Source organism: Colobus angolensis, unplaced genomic scaffold, assembly GCF_000951035.1.
Source record: "Colobus angolensis palliatus isolate OR3802 unplaced genomic scaffold, Cang.pa_1.0 Scaffold231, whole genome shotgun sequence".
Taxonomy (NCBI): domain Eukaryota; kingdom Metazoa; phylum Chordata; class Mammalia; order Primates; family Cercopithecidae; genus Colobus; species Colobus angolensis.
The window spans coordinates 3,854,731-3,864,300 of NW_012115500.1; the positions used below are offsets into that span (position 1 = coordinate 3,854,731).

The window sequence follows — 9,570 nt, forward strand, 5'->3', positions numbered from 1 at the left end:
AGCCCTCTTGTATGAACAGTCTCTAGAGATGTCCCTTTTCCAGATGAAAATCTGTTTTATGTGTTATCATGTTGACCTTCCAACCCCTTGAATGATTTTACTTTTTCATCTTGGTGAGTCTGTTCTCTCTACACTCTAGTTTAATAGCTCTAATCTGCACATATCCACCATATATCTAGTTCAGTACCAAGCAGGTATCCAGTGAGTTCACAAACTCAGAAGGACAAGAAATACAACTTTTCTTATTTTTCGGCAACTCACTTTCACTTCTATTTCGAGTTCTTTTTCTTCCAGGGGAATTTTAGGGAAATGTTTGTCCCCAGATCAAGAGACACTCCTCTCTTTCTGCTTGCTAGGCCCAAAAGTACAGACTCTTTTGAAAAGTGCAGAGTTTAGAACTCTAAGAGGAAGTATAGTCAGAAGGATTTTTTTATTAAAGCAAAGTCTATTTTTCACCCAAGGTAGAATATAATATAAAGCACTCATCAGTTATACAAACATGTTATTTATAAAATAACAGCCCACTAAGCCTCAGAGATGAGGGGTTGCCCCATCCGATTTTCAGAGTCTAAAAGAGGCATTTGAGTGTCCATTACCTGAAACAGCACAGGCACTAGTGTCTCCAGAGAAAAGGAAATGGAAGAGGGGCGCAGGGGATGTTACCACAGGATGTGATGAATAGCAGCTCACTGCTGGAGTTCACTCACAAGAGGCTGGGTAAATGCTGCAGCTCAAGGTCAGTGTGAGGCAGGCCAAGGGATCGGTTAGCCCTGGAACTTCTGGGTGAGTCCTTGGCTCCAGTTAAATAAGAAGCAGCCAGGATCTGGGAAGGTCAACACAGTCAAAGCCCTACCAGGAACTAGGATTGTACCCTGGACTTCAAGCCAAGACCAGGGCACTCTGGCTGATCTGAGTGGGATCTTGAACTCTGCTTTGCCCTCTGAGAGGAGCCAGAGCTCTATCTACCTTCAGGGACAGAGGTCTGCAATTAGTTTCCTGATTACAACAGAAACAACCCAAGAGACCATCAGATATTGGGAGGCTCTTACGTGCTCTAAACCCTTTCAGGCAGTTTGAGTCTTCTGTGCCTATTGTCTTCACAGTCATCTTGTATAGCATTGGAAACCTATAGTGATAAGTGATTTTCAGCTACTTACTAGAGATGGGAGAATTCCAAAGTTCTTTCCTTCATTGTCCATCTCTACTCATTTGGGTAGAGTAATACCCAGTTCTATCCCTGCATACATGCTTGCATGCATTGGGTAAGGGAGATCTATTTACAAACATGTGACCACAAACACATGACCAGCTTCCAAAGCTGAGAGTGCCAGGGACACACGGGGGTCATTGGTCACCTGAGTATAGAAAAAGCAGGGAAACCCAGCTCAACCACCTTCTCTCTGTGAACATCAATTTTCCTCTTTATAAATTAGGGATGCATATGAAATAATGTGCATAAAATCTTCGGCACAGTGCCTAATGCATCGTGAACACAAGTGTCAGCCAATATAACGGGCATGCAGCTGTCTCTGTGTCTGATGAGCAGAGCTTCCTCAATGCATTGTCAATGGCTCAATTTTGGAAATGGTCAATGTCTAGAGACAGTGCTGATTGCCACAAATGGGGGGTTGAGTACTACTCGTATCTAGTTGGCAGAGGCCAGATATACTGCTGAGCATTTTACAGTGAACAGGACAGTTCCCCACAATCACAACAAAGAGTTCCCCTACCTGAAATTCCATAGTGCTGAGGCCGAGAAACCCGGCGAAATGGTCATAGCAAGATGAGATGAGTTTAGCTGATTTTCCTTCATCCTTAGGAATAAAAACATGTTAACATACTAACATTATTGACCTCTACCAGCACTTAAAGAGAGAAAGAGCCTATAGAATCTAAACCCTGCTATGAAACAAAATCTGATTCTGGTGAGAGAAATGTCTTCCTTGATTCTCAAGAGAAAGTAAAAGTTTTTGTGGTTTTGGCTTAAATAATTCTAATGACTTAATTTGTTTATTGAGCAATAGATTGAAGGACCTAAGGCTGGATTTTGTTGATTTTAATTTTTATCAATAATGTAGTATAAAAAATGTTTTGCTAGACTTGTATGATTTACTAAAAATTATTGATATTTGCATATCATGTAGGATCAAGAAAAAGTCACATGTTAAATTCTGTATACAGAGATAATTATTTTCAGTCAAATGAAAGTAAAAGATTCCAGGCGCAGTGGCTCATGCCTGTAATCCCAACACTTTGGAAGACCGTGGCAGGAAGAATCACCTGAGGTCAGGAGTTCAAGACCAGCCTGACCAACATGGTGAAACCCCATCTGTACTAAAAATACAAAATTAGCCAGGCGTGGTGGTGCATGCCTGTAATCCCAGCTACTTGGGAGACTGAGGCCAGAGAATCGCTTGAACCTGGGAGGTGGAGGTTGCAGTGAGCCAAGATTGCGCCATTGCACTCCAGCCTGGGCAACAAGAGCGAAACAGTCTCAAAATATAAAATAAAATAAAAGTAAAGGAGATATTAAGTTTAGCTTGCCTGCAATATACAAATTAAATGTGCTAGAATTGAGCACTTACAGCACAAATTATAGGAAATAAGATGGTGAAAAATTAAAAATTACTTAGGTCATAAAAATGCAGAAAATACATAAAAATGCTTTGGAGTCACAGAGCATCTTTTAAAGCTTGAGTTTCATTGTATTTCCATGTTGTTCCATTACATTAGGGAAAGCCTCCTTAGTGGCTTCCCTCATTGCCTAGACTAGGTAAGCAGGGACAAAGGGTCATTGCCTAGACTAGGTAAGCGGGGACACAGGGTCATTGCTACCTTTCATAGTTGCTTTACTGTGCTAAACTTCTGAAGAGCCACCTTTTAAAAGGGATCATGCGTTTTCAAAGCCACTGATTATTAAGCCCCTCTTTCAGTCATCTTATTTGCAGACTTTCATTTTTGAGCTTTGTTTGCCATCTGGGAAGGATTTTGAAAGAGAACATAGGCCTCTTCCTGCTTTTATGTTCAGCATGCCATAAATTCCATTAATGAATTCTTAAGATCGTTTGATCTATTTAAAAAAAACTCTAGATTCAGTCAGTTGTTAAAAAAAATGTGTTCAAGATTGTCTATAATTGCACTAGCCACAAACAGATTTACATAGGTATTTTCTTTGTAAAAAAAAATCTATTTGAAATATTGGAAGTGTTTTCAGGAACTAGATACAAAAGATATACCTGGTTTTTTGAATAATTTAGCATATCCTATTTTTTAAATGTTCCTCAGTAGTCATTTATCTCCAGAGTGAGTAAATACAAATTAAAAAAAAATTAACATTTATATATGTGCTTATTGTAGACAGTCAAGTAATACAGAGGAATATAAAACAGAGTGAATCATCTTCTCCCTGTCCAACCTCACCCTTTTGCAGCAGCCAACATTAACAATTTGGTGCATATCCTTTCTCACCTTTCTCAATGCTCATACAAATGCATGGACGTTCATATTAACATAAAAATGGTGTTTTATTCCTCCCCTAAATGGTGCAGATGCAAATATGACTCAGCAACTTGATTTTTGCATTCAACAATATACAATGAAAATTCCTCCTAGTCAATACATGTCAATCTAATTCATTATTTTGTCAACCTAACGTAGTCAGAAGTGTCAGAATTCAATTCAAGGAGAGGTTATTTAAGTGCATATTGTGAGGATGGCCAACTCAAACATGCCAACTCCAAAGGAATGGAGTCAGTGTTCTAAAGTAGGGAAATTAAGGTTTCATTTATATAGTCAGAGACAGGGAAGTTTTTAGCAGTACTTCATTTTTCAGACAGGGTTGGCACATAGTTACAGCAATTTGATTGGTTTATAGGCAGCATTTCTTTTTGGAAAGGGTACATTTAACATTCATTACAGAGGGCATAGTAGTCATGGGTTTTCTGTCATGTGGTCTTAGCAAAGCAAGATACCAAAGAGGAAGTCAATCTATAGCAAGGGTCATTAAGAAGGCAGGAGATTTTTGTCTTGGACATTTAATTATCTCTAGCCATTGTAGAGAACAAGAAAAATAAGAAAGTGAGTTAATGTATAATCTGAGAAACAGAAATTATAACCATATGTGATTCAGATCACAGTCACATCTTTCTCAAGGCTTTAAGTGCTTTGGGGGTTCCAATAGCTTTTGCATTATATTTATTTTCACAAATTTTAATAACTGAAAAATAGTATACAGTATGGGTATATTATACTTGAATACTGGTGCCCTACTGATGGACTTTTAGGTTTTTGTAGTTTTCTACCACTACCAACAACGATGTATACTCTCTCCTTAGGTTTTCACCTTTTTTTCTGTAAGATCGATTCTCAAAAGTGGGATGGCAGTGTCAAAGGCTCTCCCAGTCAGGTGTCACAGTGCAAAAGCCAACAATGTGTGGTTAGAGGATCCGTTTTTTCACAACCTTACCAACACAGGCTCTTATCCCATTTTGGCTTCTTTGCAGATATCTTAGATGAAAAACAGTATCTCTGTGATTCTAATTTGTGCTTTCCCTATTGCTAGTGAGGATAAGTGTCTTCATATTTCATCTCACCATTGCATTTTCTTGTCTGTGACTTGAGTGAAACTTTTCTAATTCTTGCATATTTTATTCTTGCTAAACATGTCACGACTCAGAAATACATATTTCCATTTCTTTTAGCATTTATTTTGCTGCTCAGATTTCAGGAGGAAAAAGGATTTTTTTTCTGGGCATTGTCAGTGGTAGCTATTTGGAATGCAAAAGATTTGATAAGAGACATTGAAGAAATGTGAATGTTACTGAACCGATTTGCTTAAAGTAAAGGTGAGACTGTCTATACCTCTGACCAATGCTTTTTGAATGTTCAGGCCCCTGAATCTGGCTGCAGTCCCAGTAGGCACGAGTCCAGGCTTGATGTGTTGGTGGTTGCATCATGGCATCACTCTCTGACCCTCGCCATAGCTTTGAAGTTGTGCAAAGATTAGAGAACTGTAAAAATCTCAGGCCTGTCTGAGGAAGTATTTCTTACTATCTATCCCTTTCTTTAAACATGACTTGCAAAAAAAAAAAAGAAAAAAAAAAAAGCTTCATTTTGTCCTGCTTTGTGTTCATAGTGAATATCTTTCATTGCCAAGAAAACTTTTTCCTGAACTAGCTCTAAACGATGACCCAGCACTTTATAAGATCAGTAAACCTTTAAGGAGTGATGTAAGATGGAATGTATCCTGTCCAGTGAAGCTCAAGGCATGCACAGGTTGTGTTCATCTCACTCCCTCAGGAGTTGAAGAAGATGAGAAACTGATCACAGAGCCCTCAACTCTAGCTAGGGTGTCTCGTAACTACTCAGCTAACCGAAGAAATGAGTGGAAAATCAGTTCTCTGGTCTATTTTTGATGGTGTGAGAAGAAGGAGGCTGAGGAGGACAAGGAGAAGAAGAGATTACTTCTCATTTTAATTGAAATGAGCGACTTTTTATTAATGAGTTAGAATTCAGAATAATTTATTACCTGGAGTTTTCTTATAATAAGTGAGACCGTTTTCCTTTTTGCTTAGGGCAAAAATGTAAGGAGGCTGGGTGTTAAATTTGGAGGTTTATCTTTTTTTTTTTTTTTTTTGAGACAGAGCCTCGCTCTTGTCACCCAGGCTGGAGTGCAGTGGCCTGATCTCTGCTCACTGAAAACTCTGCCTCCCTAGTTCAAGCAATTCTGCTGCCTCAGCCTCCTGAGTAGCTGGGACTACAGGCGCCCGCCACCATGCCTGGCTAATTTGTGTACTTTTAGTAGAGATGGGGTTTCGCCATGTTGGCCAAGCTGGTCTCAAACTCCTGACCTCAGGTGATCCACCCACTTCAGCTTCCCAGTGGAAGTTTATCTTGTCAGGTTTGGCTTCCTTTTCCCAGTCCGTGAAATGTGAATTTGAATATGTGTTTGTGTGGTCAGGGAGAGTGTTGAGAAATGAGGGTGGGATACAGAGAGAAGGATGATTTAAAGATTTAGATGGTCTGGTTGTTTTTAGTTTGTCTATTCCCATTTCTGCAGTAGTTTTTATTTTTTCTCACACACTATGGGAGTTTATTTATTCACAGAAGGAAGTTCCTGGAGTCTATCCATCAGGAACATTAACTATTTTTTGTTTGTTTTTTTTTGCATAACTATTTGTTTAGTTTTTTCTTCACAAATTTGTGGCTGCGGTATTCTTGTGACTTTTTTGGGGAGTTGTTTTGATCTGGCTTGCAGTATTACCCACAATGCATCTATTTCGTGTGTATTAAACAGTCCCTTTCAAGAGCAGCAAGTAATGGTTTGAAATAGGAAGAGTATCCCAAATGCTTTAATCTTATATTTGAAATGTAGGCGATTGGAGGAGCTGAGGAAATTTGTGACACATATTTTACATCTTTTCATTGAAAATAGAGCTGTTGATTGCATGGTTTTGAGTGTGGTCACTGACATGCTAATGACACAACAGAAGCCCTTGGTGTGTGCGTAAGGCCATGTGACCTCAGGTTAGGAATAAAAGCTCAGGGCTGAGCAGCTCACCCTTTGGTTGGGAATCGAGTTGGCTCCCCTGGAGTGAAGTTCTACACAGACCGTGGAGGAACCACCCCATCTGTAAGGAACCTAAGTTTCTGTATTTCTGACTTTCATTGCAGAAAACCTGATGTCTTCTATACTTGTTCCCTTGACCTACTTCTAAAAGTTTTTAAACAATTTCAACAATATTCACAGTAAAGTAGAGCTGTCTTTTACTGATATATTCTAAACAACATAAATTAAGATGGAGCTTGGAAAATATAACACAACTATGTCCTAATGACATGAAGAGACACCCTTCTCCTGCAGATGGTCCCAGATAGACATCAGTTTTCAACTTGTCAGTATGGTGGATAAGATTCTGCTGTAGGTGTCTTTAATTACCAAGTGGAACTAACATTCTAGTGTTGCCTGCAATGTAATGAAGAGCCTGATTCATCTTGATCTTTTTCACTTTACTTACTTATTACTTTCCTGAGAAACTGTGGATTTAGCATTCGTTTTACCTGAGCGTATAAAGGTATAAACTCAAACAGAATATTAATGGAATGAAAGCTAGGCTCTGGCTTAATGTAGTCCTTGAAGGAACAAGATGCATTAACAAAAATGGAGTGATGGTCCCAGTAGAGCTGGTATACTGATGTGTGCTGATTGTTACTTCTCTATCACATGTTATTTTCTACCCTTGTTAATGGTCATTGCATTGGTTGTAAGTCTTGGTTATTTTATCTTCAACACTTTAAGAAGAAATGTGCTTGGCCGGGCACGGTGGCTCAAGCCTGTAATCCCAGCACTTTGGGAGGCCAAGACGGGCGGATCCCAAGATCAGGAGATCGAGACCATCCTGGCTAACACGGTGAAACCCCGTCTCTACTAAAAAATACAAAAAACTAGCTGGGCGAGGTGGCGGGCGCCTGTAGTCCCAGCTATTCGGGAGGCTAAGGCAGGATAATGGCGTCAACCTGGGAGGCAGAGCTTGCAGTGAGCTGAGATCTGGCCACTGCACTCCAGCCGGGGCAACAGAGTGAGACTCTGTCTCAAAAAAAAAAGAAGAAATGTGCTTCCTTGGCTAGTTATCAGATTTAATTCATAGGCATTTGAATAGTGCAAATGTAAGGGCATGATAGCTAATTAAAATTATTCCACAAATATTTATTGGGCACCTAGTATGAACAAGGCAGCAGTGGCACAAAGAATGGAGCATCTCACAATCTAGAGGAAGAAAAAGATAATGAATTGTGGAATTAAAATACAGCATAGTAAGTGCTTCAATATTAAGCCACCTAACTCTCTTTATTCTCCACAATGTTTAGCACATCGTCTTTTGCTGTTCGTTTGGTTTTTCAAGTGGATTTTGTTCTGAGGAAGGAAAGAGAGCACAGAATTTACCTTAAGGTATTTGGCCTACTAGTCAAACCAATCTCCCAGCAGATTTGTTCGTAGAAATTGTCATCCAAGAGGCTAATCACCATTGTGTAAACTGGTGGAATATAATTTCTGGACCTGAGAAAACACAGGTGAAGGCTTGGAATATGATATCTCTCAAATATGCAGCCAACTTGGTGACCCCAACCTGAAAGGCCAGCTGATCTCATATGGTAATGAAAGTTGGGTCTTAATGCAGGGACATTTTCTGTAGTTAGCCCAGTGAAATGACACCCCAAGCCACCCACTCCCATGCTTCTGAGCAGCGTCACCTCAGATGGTCCTTCCCATCACTCCAAATTTCCATAGCTTCCAGTGCCTTCAAGAGCATACTGTATAGGCGCAAGCTAGGGATGAGACCAGGGAGGCCTTGGGTAAAAGCAGCCAGTTCAGGCTCTCAGGTTCTTCTCTCTGGAGGTGAATAGGAGTCCTTGGTTAGGTCTTGGTCACAGAAATAATAATTTAGGCTTGTGTATATTCCTGAAACCTTTAATTGGTTTGAGCTCCTGGAAGACTCCCCACTCTTTAGGACCATGTGGTACTTGGTTAACTGTTGGGTACCACATACTTTCTGCTATCTTTAGTATTATATTGAATTTTGGTTACTTCAATAATACACAGTTAACCTGAGATTGTTGTATCAATGGTATATTTTTCCTTGCTGTCAGAAGATGGCCACCTTGTACATATGGATGAATGAGAAAGGGAAGGAAAGAGTTCTATATATTTGTGGACCTCTATATGTAATAGCATATCACTTCCATTTTTAGCCCAAATTAGGTTTTGGACAGCCACAAATCTTTCTTTCGAGACTAGAGTCCATTTTAATCAACATCTAAGTATTTGGATTGTCACCTAAGCAGCATATTTTTTTTTTAAAAAAAGGAAAAGATGTTTAATTTAGTCGGCTACAACTTCAGAAGCATCTTCTAAGCTCTTTCTATAGTCAACTGATTAGTACATTCTCAGGCTGAGCATTACGGACATGATTTCTTTTTTTAGCCACATTATTAAATGAAACCAAAGCTTTAGAAAACAGTACTATTAATAGTGGTGACTCATATGTTCTTTATATTTTCAGAAGGACAATAAATGTTTATAGGACAGTGTCTGAAATATTTTCTTCATGAAGTATTTAACCATAATTATAGTAATATGTAATATTATGTGTCTTAGTGCAATTTATAATGCAATTTGTAATGTCGTTTATACCATATATAGTATATAGTGGTAAGGTATCTAGTAATGTATATAATATTATATATATGAGATGAAAAATATTTTAGATCAAATTAAGGCACAGAACATGATACTCATTATTCTAGTGCTGTTGGCAATTTGGTAGGATTCTTAGAAGAGAAACAGAGGAAAAAGAAGTTTTCTAGAGTGACAGATGGCACTAAAAGCTAGGGCTGAATAGAACATGACTGAAGAATGCTGTAAGTATGACAGCCTACCTGGCATAGAGGCTTTGGCAGGGACATCACAGGCAGTCTAGGTGGAATCACCACTTACAGCCAGCTATGGAGGGCTTTGAATGATTATATGAGAATTTTCTTTTTTTTTTTTTTTTTGAGACAGAGCCTCGCTCT

The 9,570-nt window shown here is 39.0% G+C and overlaps 1 protein-coding gene across 6 annotated transcripts in view; it reads left to right on the plus strand.

The window, feature by feature from the left end:
* TPD52L1 (tumor protein D52-like 1) overlaps window positions 1-9,570 on the plus strand; it is a 104,449-nt gene that overhangs the window by 43,949 nt on the left and 50,930 nt on the right. The window contains exon 1 of one of the 6 annotated variants that reach the window (XM_011944468.1): window positions 6,493-6,631. The exons of the other annotated variants lie outside the window; for them this stretch is intronic. The gene's annotated coding sequence lies outside the window, so the exon portion shown is untranslated. Of the gene's footprint in view, window positions 1-6,492; window positions 6,632-9,570 lie in introns of those variants that run through there. 6 annotated transcript variants of the gene reach the window in all.